This window comes from Labrus bergylta, chromosome 10 (assembly GCF_963930695.1).
Source record: "Labrus bergylta chromosome 10, fLabBer1.1, whole genome shotgun sequence".
NCBI lineage: Eukaryota > Metazoa > Chordata > Actinopteri > Labriformes > Labridae > Labrus > Labrus bergylta.
The window spans coordinates 29,071,717-29,084,926 of NC_089204.1; positions in this window are offsets into that span (position 1 = coordinate 29,071,717).

Consider the following 13,210-nt stretch of genomic DNA (forward strand, 5'->3'; position numbering starts at 1 on the left):
CAGAAAACAGGGGACGGGAATATACTTATTAAAAATAAAAATAGAAGTTAAAATCAAATCAGACATATTTACATCATTTAAATAAATAAAAATACAATAATGTAAAATTACACAGTAACTAAGGGATTGTTCTTAAAAAAACACACACAGTGTGTAGCATGAGGTGGTGATGTTGTTAAACAGTCTGATTAAACAGTCTGATTAAACAGTCTGATTAAACAGTCTGACTGCAGATGGGATGAACGACCTGCGGTAGCGCTCTGTCTTGCAGGGTGGGTGTCTGAGTCTGCTGCTGAAGGAGCTGCTCAGGGCCCCCTCAGTGTCATGCAGGGGGTGAGAGGGGTTGTCCATGATGGATGTCAGCTTCACTAACATCCTCCTCTCACCCACCTCCTCTACAGAGTCCAGAGGACAGTCCAAGACAGAACTGGCCCTCCTGCCCAGTCTGTTCAGTCTCTTCCTGTCTCTCTCTGTGCTCCCTCCTCCCCAGCAGACCACTGCATAGAAAAGTGCAGACACAACCACAGTGTCATAAAAAGTCTGTAGCAGAGTCCTGCACACTCCAAAGGACCTCAGTCGCCTCAGCAGGTGAAGTCGACATTGGCCCTTCTTGTACAGGACATCGGTGTTGTGTGATGATGTGTGAAGATGATGCAGGATGTATGTGTGTGTGTGTGTGTGTGTGTGTGTGTGTGTGTATGTGTGTGTATGCATCTTCTTTTCATTCAGAATTTGTCAGGCTTGACAACAACAGCAAATTGCATTCTGAATCCGACACTCGTGCTGCTGAAGGGGTTGAGGCGCCTCGTTCTTACATGTGTCTGTTTTCTCTCGCTGTATATGAGATGTTATCCAGAGAGTGAGATAAGTCAGCAGGAGCACAGAGGATATTTGACTTTATCTTAACCGTTTATTCCTCATGTTGACACCACCAGGAATTTTAAATTTCAGCCTCACAAACGATCACCCTGTGGCATTGTGGGGGATATTCCTGATTAAATTCACAATCCTAACTGGAAGCCCTCATTTCTGCTCTCCATAATAAACCAGCACCAGGAGAGGCTGAACCATGACTCCATTACCCACCTACATTAATTTGAAATGAGTGTGAAATCATTTTTTTTTAGTGTTTGGACCTGCTGTCCTGCGGCGCGGGCCTGTTTGGTGTTTTTTTATTTACCGTCACCTCTGTGCCCAGAACTCAGTTAATCCTCTGTTTGTGTTCAAACACCTCGGCTGCTTGCTCTGCGTCAGTCTGTCTCCGCGCTCGCTGGCTGCTGTGAACGCTTTCTGTCTAGCTGGCTGCCGGTGGAGCCGATCTGGCAGATGGCCTGCTGTTGGGATAGAAGTCTGATTTCCAGGGCTGTTTGATGGAGGAGGATGGATTTTGAATTGTCTGTCTAGCTCTCTGTTTGCCTTTAAAAAAAAATCTGACTGTGTCAATGTGCATTTTTCCTTTTCTGTCTCTGAGTCTGTCTGGTTTCTGAAAAGTTTATTATTTTGCAGAGCTGTTCTTTGTCTGAAAGCTGTTTTGTAAATGGCTGAAGGTCATTAAAGACACAACTTTCACTTCTTCTCGTCTCCTGTCACCGAGTCTCCCCCTGTAGGCCTCACAGGAGCGCTGGCCCTGTTCCACTAGGGCTCCTCGAGGTCACCAGCAGGCCCCCGTGTTTTGGCTCAGCTCCCTCCCCCTCCCCCTCGCCCCGCTCCTCCTGAATGGCTCCCCCTGATTATCTCATAGTTTTGCTGGATATTCCCTCATCTCCTCCTTTAAAAGGACTTCATTACTTCCACCTCCGCAAACTTGTCAAAACCAATTTGCTTTCCTATTATTCCCTCAACTGATTCCACCACGACCCCTCCCTCCACACAAATCCTCGACCCTCTGCTTCCCTCGATCGAAACTCCCAACGCGACCTGTGCAACCCCTAAACCCCCCCCCCCCCCCCCTTCCACCCTCACCCAGTGGACTCCTGTGATTTCTTTAGAAGCCCCGCCCCCTTCTGTACCACTCTTATCTGTCTGAACTGCGCGCTGCTTCTCTTTCATCTCCGGGAAGAACTTTAGATGAAACATGAACAAACGGCGGTGAGCTAGCTCGTCATAAACACGCTAACAAGCCTTTTCAAAGCAGACGGTGAGTCACTGACGACTAAATAAAAACCTGAGTAACGGAGATCGACGAACCTGAAAGACATTCGGTTGCCAGCTCTGGCAGCACGTCCACCATCATATCCTGCACAGCCCTTCACCCCCCCTCCCCCCTCCCTGCACTCACCCAATCCATCCCCTTTCCCGTCAATTAGCGCCTCAGCACTGACAACACAGAGGATCTTCATTAGCGGAGAATGCTCAATTATATCAGTTGATATTCCTTTCCAAAACTAATTATCCCAGTTGAATGGCACGGCTGACTGAGCCTGCCCTCACCCCGGGGCGCAGCGGTTACTGATGTGATTTGGTTTTGGCTCCGAGGCCTGCTTTCCTCTCCTCTCTTTTGTTAAACCTCTTTTCCCCGCACACTCATTCAACACAGTGAGCGCGGCCCTCTCTGAAAAGAACCATTCTTCTGTAACTCTCCTCCTGCTCTGTTTGTGGACTCTATATAACACCGGAGCTACCAAGGCTATCCTCCTGAATGCAGTGAAACAAGCGACTTAAGGGTGCAAGTTTAAAACTTTCTCAAAAGAAAATTCAAGTCTTAAGGGGTCCTGACTTTTAGAAACAATCGCTAAAGAGCTAGAGTCCTACCTATTTCAACTTTGATTGACTATAGCAGTCATACTGAATGGATGCATAATGGAAGATATATTTAATATCATTTTTTTAGCCCTTTCATCTCACTTTTCAGAAAGCCTGTAAATGATGCCTGCAAGAAAAACTAAGCAAACAACTACATGTTTAAAAATGACCGAGCATTTTGAGTCTTATTTTGTTAGATTGTCCCAATTAATGTTTTTGTTTGTTCTTTACCTTTATATACGAGTACTTAAATGATTATTTGTCACCAATATGTCTGTTTGTACTTGATAATTGGAAAATTCAATAAAATGTTAATCATAAATCAAACAAAAAACAATGAGCAAGAAGGACTACGACCATAATGAACCCTGAGCCTCGTTCAAGAGCTCACTTCGAGGAAAACGTCCTCATTGTGATTTTAAGTTTTAGTTTGATTCTTTCTTTGCAATTTAAAAACTTGTGATTTCTAAGCAAAGCATTATTTTTCTCTTTCTGCAGGTTTCCTTTCCTGTTCTGACCTTTGGGGTATTTGTTTTTGTACATTTGCAAAAAAAGGTTTCACTTTGAACTTTCCGACATGTTGCTTTCATAAGTGATCTATTTTAAGATTCAAGGAGGATTCAATTTGTTGTTATTAGGGCGATTAATCTCACGGTATTTTGTCCCTTCAGGCTCTCCGTAGATAGTGGTCCTCAGTGTCTCCCTGTAGTCTCAGTGATGTCAAAGAAGGACACTGCTGCATCTTTGAATGTCTCATTTCACTTTAACAAACTCTCAGACAGCTCAGCTGACAAGTCCAAAGTAATATCCCCCTTATGACATCACACATTGACCTTATGACATCACACATTGACCTTTGTTGCTGTTCCTTTGAGCTGTTTGACATCACTTTGGGATCCCTAACCACTTCCTGTTTCTGGGCTTAACTTCATGTCCTAACCTTCCATCTACAGGAAGCTCCTTAGTTTATTTCAAAATAAAAGCACGTATGAAAGTGAAGGAATTTTGAAGAAAGCGATTAAAATGCAGATTAACTTTTGAAATTTAGGGATTAATCACGATCTTCTGTCAGCCCTAACTTTAAGTGTGATCATTTTTTTCTGAAGGCTTTAGTGTTGTCGTACTCTAAATCAGTCTTGGTCTTGTCTTGGTCTTGGAGCACCCTGGTCTCTGTTAGTGGGGTCTTTACTTCAACACTAAATACAGGATTTGGGTCTCTAAACCGTTCTCACTTAAAACCAAAGCCTGTTTATATTAATGCATACTTTGTTTATATGTAAAAGTAGAACTCTCCTAACTCTGCAAACAGCTCACCATAGGAGCTCTTTCTCTATACCATGCTGCTCTCTTCTTCATCCTGTCGGGGATTACAAAAATAGTCATCCGGTAAAACTAAATCCAAGAGAGAAATGCTGCTAACACCTTTTTTCTGAAGAGAGATGTAAGAAGGTGAGAACCGCAGAGAACATATGGTGGAGACGCTCGATGCTGTATGTTGGCTCAAAGTGTGTTTACTTGGACTTGATCCACCAATAATTAGTGTTGACATCTGAAATGTGTTGTTTAATGGGAACATTGCTCATATTGTTTTTCCACACTGTTTGGAGCACTCGGTTCTTTGTGAACTGACTTTCTATCTTTCATTTGAAAAGAACTTAAAAGATGCAAAAGTGCAAACAGCTAACCCATAGGTTAAGCTAACATGTTAGATATTATAACTGGGGATGTTCCCACTTCTCTTGGAGAAATTTCAAAACTAAAAATCAACGTTTCATTGCATATTTATTACATGTGTTTTTGACACTTCTAAACCCGTTTCCATTGCCTGTGTTATTTTCCAAGGAAACATCGGACATGTTGCTGCAGGAGCTGGGGATTGAACCTCTTAACTTCCCAAACTTGAGAGACGACCGACTCTTGCCACTGAGCCACAGCTGCTCCATGTGCATTCACAGACTGGGACACCTATTGCACCGTTGCAGAATAAATATGAATGTCTTAAAGTCTTTCTATGTGATTTTTCACACTTAAATGTAGAAATGAAGTCTATCCTCTGAAAATAACTCTGTGAGTCATGACTGTCTACAATGGGTGTAACACCCGAGTCCCACTGTCTGTGATGTTTTCACAGTTTTCAAAGTCCTATCTTCACTTTGCTTACATCGCCAGGACGGCCGGCTGACTCCTCCCCTCGTGTATAAAAGTTGTTTAATTGAGGGACTAGAGAAAAGAAGAATAACATACTGTACTCACTGCTTAACTGTGTTTCTAGATCACGCTCATTTCAGGTAAATTTACATGCAGTGTGAAGATACCAGCATAATAAAGATCGCTAGCATTAGCATGCTAACACAACAATGCACCGCAAGTTGTTTTGGTTTCATGCTGGTGCTCAAGGGCGACATCTGCTGGATCAAAAAATCACATATAAAGCCTTTAAGGTGTAATGATAGCCTGATAGCAGTCTGAAAGGGGCTAATATCTATAAAAAATAAACGATCCCCATCCTCTAATTATAACTGAGAAGTAAGTGCAAAAATAAAAGTTTTTGTTGTGATTCCGAGACTCTTCTTTTGACATTTTGTGAAAAGGAAAAAAAATGATGTAAATGTCTTAACCTGCTGAATTCTTCTCCGAGTGGATAAAGTGTTCCCTCGGCCTCGGTCTCTCTCGGTGGGCTCCTCTCTGCCCTCGAGCCAGAGACCGGCCTCACAGAAGGTGGGCCATTTAGTCACATTTCAAAGTAGCTCAGGCAGAGGAACACACTCATTAAACATAATTCTTCTTCTCCTCTTTCCCCCCCTGGCTCCCTCTCTCCTGCTCTCCCCCCTCTCTCTCTCCCTCTCGCGCCCTCTCTCTCTCTGCATCTCTCCTCTTCCCCATTTCAAAGGACCCAAAAGCCCTTATGGTCCTCCGTCCGGGGTCCGGAGGTAGATCACTTTAATTCTGCTTCACAGATCTTTTTCAAAAAAAAGACCTGAGACCCGGAGACCTCAGAACCGGTGACCGTTGGGTGAACCCGGGGCCGACCAGCCAGGACCCGGGCGCTTGTAAACACTGCCAACGTCTCACACGCTCTCATTCCCCCCGAGCGCTTTTGTTCCCTCCCCACAATGGCACAAGCATTTGATGTTGGGCGGTGTGCGTTCTTTTATAGCTGGTTTGTTTGTTTTGTCAACCACTGGTCACCGTGTCCGTTCCAATCAGGGACACCGGCTGTCACTCAGCTCAGAGCGGGCGATCGATGATTTAGAGGAAGTTTTCAGTCCAGGACGCATTCCAACACGTTTTTAACAGTTTGTTACTCTGAAGGACTGAATCCAAAGCTCAACTGTCAAAGACCAGGGACCAGTCCTGGGACAAGTAACAACTTCTTCTTCTCCTGGATAAAGAGGGTTGAACAATAAATCTACTTCCTCATACTCAAGCTTTTTTTCAAGCTTGACGGAATTACAAAATTTAAATTTCAAGCCAGAGAGAATTGGTATCAAGGCGGTGTCATCAACTTTCTCTGCAAACCCAATGCTTTCTTCTTCAGGCTCTTTGTGCGTTCCGAAGTAGCATTCAACAGGTTGCTTCACTAAAAGAAGCTAAAACAGACAAACGAGCTAAGTTAAGTTGTGGTAATGAAAGACAACAAAGAAAACTTTTTGTAAAACAACAGCAAACACTGTCCAAGATCAAAAACTGCCATCAAGCATGTGATGTTGTAATTTGGTAGTGTTCTTTTTCACCCACAAGGGGGCCCTTTTGGTTCATGTTTGAAAGATGTGTTGGAAAAATGAAGAAGAAACCTGAGGCTATGAGAGCCGACACAACACAGAATGTTATGCTACCGGAAATCTAAGTAAAGAACCTAAAAACCACACTTGGCTGTGTTGAAGTTTATTCTGCAACTTTATACGAGGCACTTCAGGAGCATCGGCATGCCTGTGTTGTTCATGGCATGCCAGTTTTACAGCGACGTGTGTGCTTAGGTTTGCGACATGGCTCCATTGATTCAGCGGTATCTGCCGTGGCCGATGGCATGCCAGCAGGGGGCCAATGCTATGAACCACTCATTGTTCACTACCATGATTCACATGTAAATTAATGATATCAGTGATTTTGCTTTACATCATTTAATGCCATACATTTGGTGAGTCAATTTAATTATTTTTTTTTAAACTGCAGTTCCTTGAGTGACCACTTGAGGCCGGCTTTAAAAGCATGGAAAGCCATTAACTCCCATGTTAAAAAGCCTTCTTTGACAACATAAATAAACACATTTACAGCCTCGTTCACATAGACCATTTTGACATGAATAACTCATATCCTTACAGGCACAAACTGTAGAGGGTGAATTTTTCCACAACTCACCCGTTTTGATTATATGAAGGCTGAGAATCAGAATCAGAATCAGAAATACTTTATTAATCCCAGGGGGAAATTCGGTGTTACCATTGCTCTTCACACAATACAGCAGTAGGAAATAAAATAAAATAGAGATAATAAAATAAGCAATACGTAGCAAGTAGGGCTACAATAATAGGATATATACAAGATATAGCAAAGGGGTGTGGCTGATGTGACTGACAGGTGGGCTGTTTGTGAGGACAACTGAGACTGTGACAGCCAACGTTGGGCTTCAAAAGGTCAATTCACTAAAGTCAAAGACACTAATGGATGCCATCACTGAGACTTCAAGTTGAATGTGGGCCGGATCTAGATTCAAGTGAGGGTTTATGAGTTCATGCTCCTTTTTGAGAGGAGCCTCCAGACTCATCCATTTAATGTCATCTTACAAATTTCCAGCTGACTTTTGCCCTGTGTTTTGTGGACAGAGGCAGAGAATTAGCCTGTGGAAGCTTTCGATTACTTCACATCAGAGAATTGTGGACCATCTGGACGTCTTCTCCATTTACAAGAATTGTTCAGCAGCAGAAGACAAATTGTCTAAATGCTACGAGCTAACCCTTAGCAATGAGGTGAGGTCTCCTGACCCGTCCTCACTGTCGGCTGAGTGGGTCAACAATCCAAAGTAATGGCCAAAGTTAAAGTGGTCGGCCATCTTTGTATTCTGGAGAAACACAATATCTATACTAAAGCAAACCGAGAGGCAAACAGATCATGATGAGTAACATTCACGTCCAGAACATTGAATACAGAGATTTGTAGATGGTTTTGTGTATTAAGGACAAACCTGCTGATTATGAAAATAAGAAAAAGAGTGTCTTTTTCGATGGCAGAATTCTACAGAAATGGAGGTCATGCTTTTCTCCATTCTTACATCCAACAACACAACAAGACAATGTTTTCCCTTACATGCAGGATCTCGTCTTCTCCAAATTGGTCTATTACTTTAAACACACACAACGTCTAATCAGTTTTTTTTTTCTGCAGACTGCTGTCATTACAAAATCAATACAGCAGGTAAATAAATATCAGATGAAAGCATTGAAAGCTTTGCAGACAATCGCACAGCAAACATAGGGGAAGCATGATTGTCTGTGCAGCAGCAGGTGAGACGCTCAGGCAGACGTTCCAATCTGTAGAGGCAGCGACAAATAAAAAAAATACACGTAACAACGGATTAATTCTTCTCTGATAACGGGCTGAACACAAACTCCAACACCTGCATGTCAGTTTGGTGGGACATTCAGTGGCAATCACGAGGACTGAGAGACCTGTCTGGTTTACTTTGCGAGCACAAGTTTTCTGCAGCCTTGTTGCCGCCGCGCAGCTTTCCCCTTAAAGGGCAGACGGCTCACCGCTTTGATGACTGGCGGTTGGGATTTGCAGTGATAATGTCTTCAGGTGCCGGAGGATTGGGATTAAACATACCTCCAATTTAAAAGAGCAAGTTGCCATGGGGATGACCTTCAGTCGTGCACATATGGGAATGCAGTGACTTGCTGTTATTGTCCAGAGAGATGCTCCCCAAGTCGGCGCGGGGGGCTTTTGGTTGTGATTGCAGTTTAAAATCTTTCATTAAATTATAAAACTCTGTCAGCTATAGGGGGTATTGAAGGAATTTCCAGGTGACATTTCCAACGACGCCTCGAGGAAGGGGATATTACACGGTGCAACAAATGGAGTCATGAGCGTAACACTGTTGAACAGTCTGATTGAACTGCGTGGCCCAAAAGACAAACTTCAGACACCCCCCAACCCCACACCTCAGCAGCGCCATAACCCGTCGACCCCTCCAACTTTAAGCAAGCCCCCCCCCCCCCCCCCCCGCTCTAATTAAGGTGAAAGACTCCTCTCAAATAAAGCTGATGAGGGCTGACGTGGGGGCCGCTCTCTCGGCTGTCTGCAGACGTGAGCACCCACAACAAGGCTCCGGCCCTGAGCAAGCACCGGAGAGACTCACGGTTTGGGGTCAGTGTCTATCCCCTCCGGGGGCAGCACATTCACACTCTCACACCTGCCTGTCAAAGGAGAGAGCAGCAGGAAAAAAGAAGAACCAGAGAGTGGGAACAATAAAAAGAGAGATTCAATCAGAGCATGAACCAGACTGAAAGAGTTTCTTTTTCTGCATTTTTTACAGAATGCAACCCCAGCAGACGACATTAAAGCAGAACAATTATTATTATCTCTATTGACTCCAGACAAACTCAGCCGTACCCCTCGAGGCACGGCGCTCAATATGAATTGCAACAGGGTTGTAGATTTGTCCTCAGGTTCTCTCACGAGTCATACGTGTGTCTAGACTGCCTCACAGTGGAGGATGTGTGAACTGCAGGTGAATCTGAGTGTAGATATTCTTACCTTATGTTGTCATGATTGAGGTTGATTTTGACAAATATTTGCTCTTTCACTTGTGATTTTGTCTTTAATGGATTAGAGTAATCTAAAGTATTAGTCAACAAAAGAAGAAACCGAAAACATTTAGAAAAGTGAGCAACAGAAAGTTTTTGTTTTACGTTTTTACATGATTTCATGCATTATTTGAGCACGCTGTAGTATTTAAATCTGCGACAAATTCATCAATTTTATTGATTTAGTCCAGTCGAATTCACTCATGCAGGTAAGACTCTGACATCAAGAGTCAAATTCACCTTTAAACATTCAAACAAAGGATGTAGGTTGAGCTTGAAACATTAAAGGCAGGGTCGGTCATTTCCTCCAGATCCACTTTTTAAGATTTTGGTGTAAATTGTCTTTAGGTCCTGACAGAAATTAATAACTCATGTTCTCTGAAAAAGGAACAAAGAAAATCCATCATCTGTATCAGTTGTAATCCAATCTGATGAACCAATCAGACGCCTCCCTGTCTCCCAAGAGCGTCACAGATGACAGAGTTTATACTGTGAGTTTACTGACCGCTGAATGAGACATGAGACGACGTAGTTTCTACACGATGCAAGAGATGAGCTGAGGTCCACTTCTGGACCAACAGCGCTCGTTCATGTAAGTGAGGGGGCGTGGCTTAAGAGGGAGCACAGAGGGGAGGGGGTGGGGGCAGACGGCGCACTGAGGGAATGCTACTTTCAAAATCATGCTAGTTTTTGAAAATTACTGACCCTACCTTTAAACTTACATAAACGGTAGCTGAGATTACTTCAGTGAAGGAGACAAACAACAACAAACATCAGTCACACTAACTGCGCTGTCAGTCTTTATATCTCAGTGCAGGTGATGACAGGAAACATCGTCATCTAGACACATTATCTGTATTAAATGTTTCATATTTTGGACGTTGATGTGTCTCCATACGCAGCTGAACACGCGTCTGATGAATCTGTTCAGTAAGCAGAGGGTGTCGTCAGTCCAACAGATGTCACTCTGATGTCTTCAGCACGCCTCATCGTAAACGTTCACTCGGATCATCCTGACAGCAGCTGCTCGATCGCACCTGTTGGCTTCTTTTCCTGTTTGCAAATATGGCAAGCCGTGGCTTGATTCCAATATTTCAACAACTGCTCGTTTCTGATGTGTGTGCCATGTTTCACAGTGATCTGCTGTGTGAACACATTTGCAGATACAGAGCTTCAAAACGCTGCCGTTGTTTTACCTAATTAACATCTAAAACACTCATTTTTTTATTCCATGTTAGTGCTGTGAAATCAAAACCCAGCCGGAACATTTCATCATAATTATCTGACTGTTTTGACTTGATAGCGAAGGTGGGAACAAATCTCTGTTCTTGAAACACTTCCTCATAATTTTTGAGTCACAAAAGGTACAATCAGTTAAGTTTTTTTTTTAAAATACTTTATTGCAGGCTGTTTTACTACATTACAAGTTGTCATATTTCATCACATATTTTGTTCATCCTGGCATATTTTTATATATAATTTTTTAAACATACAAGAATACATACAACATGAAATAAAATAAAAATAAATAAAAATCCAAAGAAAGGGTACGAAAATAAATAAGATAATTAAAAAAGAATACTAATAATAAGAAAAATGATAATAATAATTATAATAATAAAATTAAAATAAAACCGTAAATGGGGCAGGGGGAGGGGGGGGTTGTTCCTTCGCTACTCTCTTAATTTAATATAATTCAATTTACATACCTGTAATAATTCCACTTTATCTGTTTCCTTCATTTACTCCAGTAACACATGGATTCATCTTCTTTGTTTCTTAGCCTATCCGTAATTCTTTCCATTTCTTTAATCTTCCACTGTTAACTTCCATGCATTAATAGACAGGGGTTTATCATCCAGCCAGCTTCGTGTAATTTGCTTTAATGCAGCTATGCGTTTTATTGTGTACAAATATTTGTCCCCTTCCTTCTCTACTCCTGGTGGAGCAATACCAAGTATGATATATTACGTTTCATTGATGCTGTTTTTTAATATTTGTATCGCTGCATGACCAACAAGAAGAGACTATTAAAAACAAGTAGCAGAATCTCAGGGAGGTGTCAGGTTGTCTCACAGCGAGGAGGTTCCTGGTTTGAATCCCCATCTGACAGCAGCCTCTCTGTGTGGAGTTTCACGGGTTCTCTCCAAAGACATGCTCGTTAGGTTCACTGGAGACTTTAAATTACCTGTAGGTGTGAATGAGAGTGTGGCTGGTTGTCTGTCTCTATATTTCAGCCCTGTGATTGGTTGGCTAATAGTCCAGGGTGTAACCCCGCCTCTTGGTATAGATAATGGATGGATGGATGAATGGATGGATGGATTAAAGAATTTAGAAAATAGTTTGCCCTATAAAGAGTGCACACCGCAGGTTTACAAACAGGAAACAATCACAGACGGAGAACGTTGAGGGTTCATCGATGGTAAATCTGTCATGGTGGTGTTTTCTCAGGAGGATAAAATTATAATCCAGGAGGTGATAAATCCGTCTTCTTTCTGCTGAGTAACGAGGTTAATAAGAGCAGGACACTAAATTCATGCTGAGTTCAGTGAGAGAGAGAGAGAGAGAGAAAGAGAGAGAGAGAGTGAAAGAGAGTGAGAGAGAGTGAGAGAGTGAGAGAGAGAGGGTGAGTGAGAGAGAGAGAGAGAGTGAAAGAGAGTGAGAGAGAGAGTGAGAGAGTGCGAGAGAGTGAGAGAGTGAGAGAGTGAGAGAGAGAGGGTGAGTGAGAGAGAGAGAGAGAGGGAGTGAAAGAGAGTGAGAGAGAGTGAGAGAGAGAGAGTGAGAGAGAGTGAGAGAGAGAGAGGGTGAGTGAGAGAGAGAGTGAGTGAGAGAGAGAGTGAGAGAGTGAGAGAGTGAGAGAGAGAGAGTGAGAGAGAGAGAGTGAGAGAGTGAGTGAGTGAGAGAGAGTGAAAGAGAGTGAGAAAGAGAAAGATAGTGAGAGAGTGAGATAGAGAGAGAGATAGAGAGAGAGTGAGAGAGAGTGGAGAGAGAGAGAGTGGAAGAGAGTGAGAGAGAGTGAGAGAGAGAAAGATAGTGAGAGAGTGAGATAGAGAGAGAGAGAGAGAGAGAGAGAGAGAGAGATAGAGAGAGAGAGTGAGAGTGAGAGAGAGAGAGAGTGAGAGAGAGAGAGTGAAAGAGAGTGAGAGAGAGTGAGAGAGTGAGAGAGAGAGGGTGAGTGAGAGAGAGAGAGAGAGAGTGAAAGAGAGTGAGAGAGAGAGTGAGAGAGTGCGAGAGAGTGAGAGAGTGAGAGAGTGAGAGAGAGAGGGTGAGTGAGAGAGAGAGAGAGAGGGAGTGAAAGAGAGTGAGAGAGAGTGAGAGAGAGAGAGTGAGAGAGAGTGAGAGAGAGAGAGGGTGAGTGAGAGAGAGAGTGAGTGAGAGAGAGAGTGAGAGAGTGAGAGAGTGAGAGAGAGAGTGAGAGAGAGAGAGTGAGAGAGTGAGTGAGTGAGAGAGAGTGAAAGAGAGTGAGAAAGAGAAAGATAGTGAGAGAGTGAGATAGAGAGAGAGATAGAGAGAGAGTGAGAGAGAGTGGAGAGAGAGAGAGTGGAAGAGAGTGAGAGAGAGTGAGAGAGAGAAAGATAGTGAGAGAGTGAGATAGAGAGAGAGAGAGAGAGAGAGAGAGAGAGAGAGAGAGAGAGAGAGAGAGAGAGATAGAGAGAGAGAGTGAG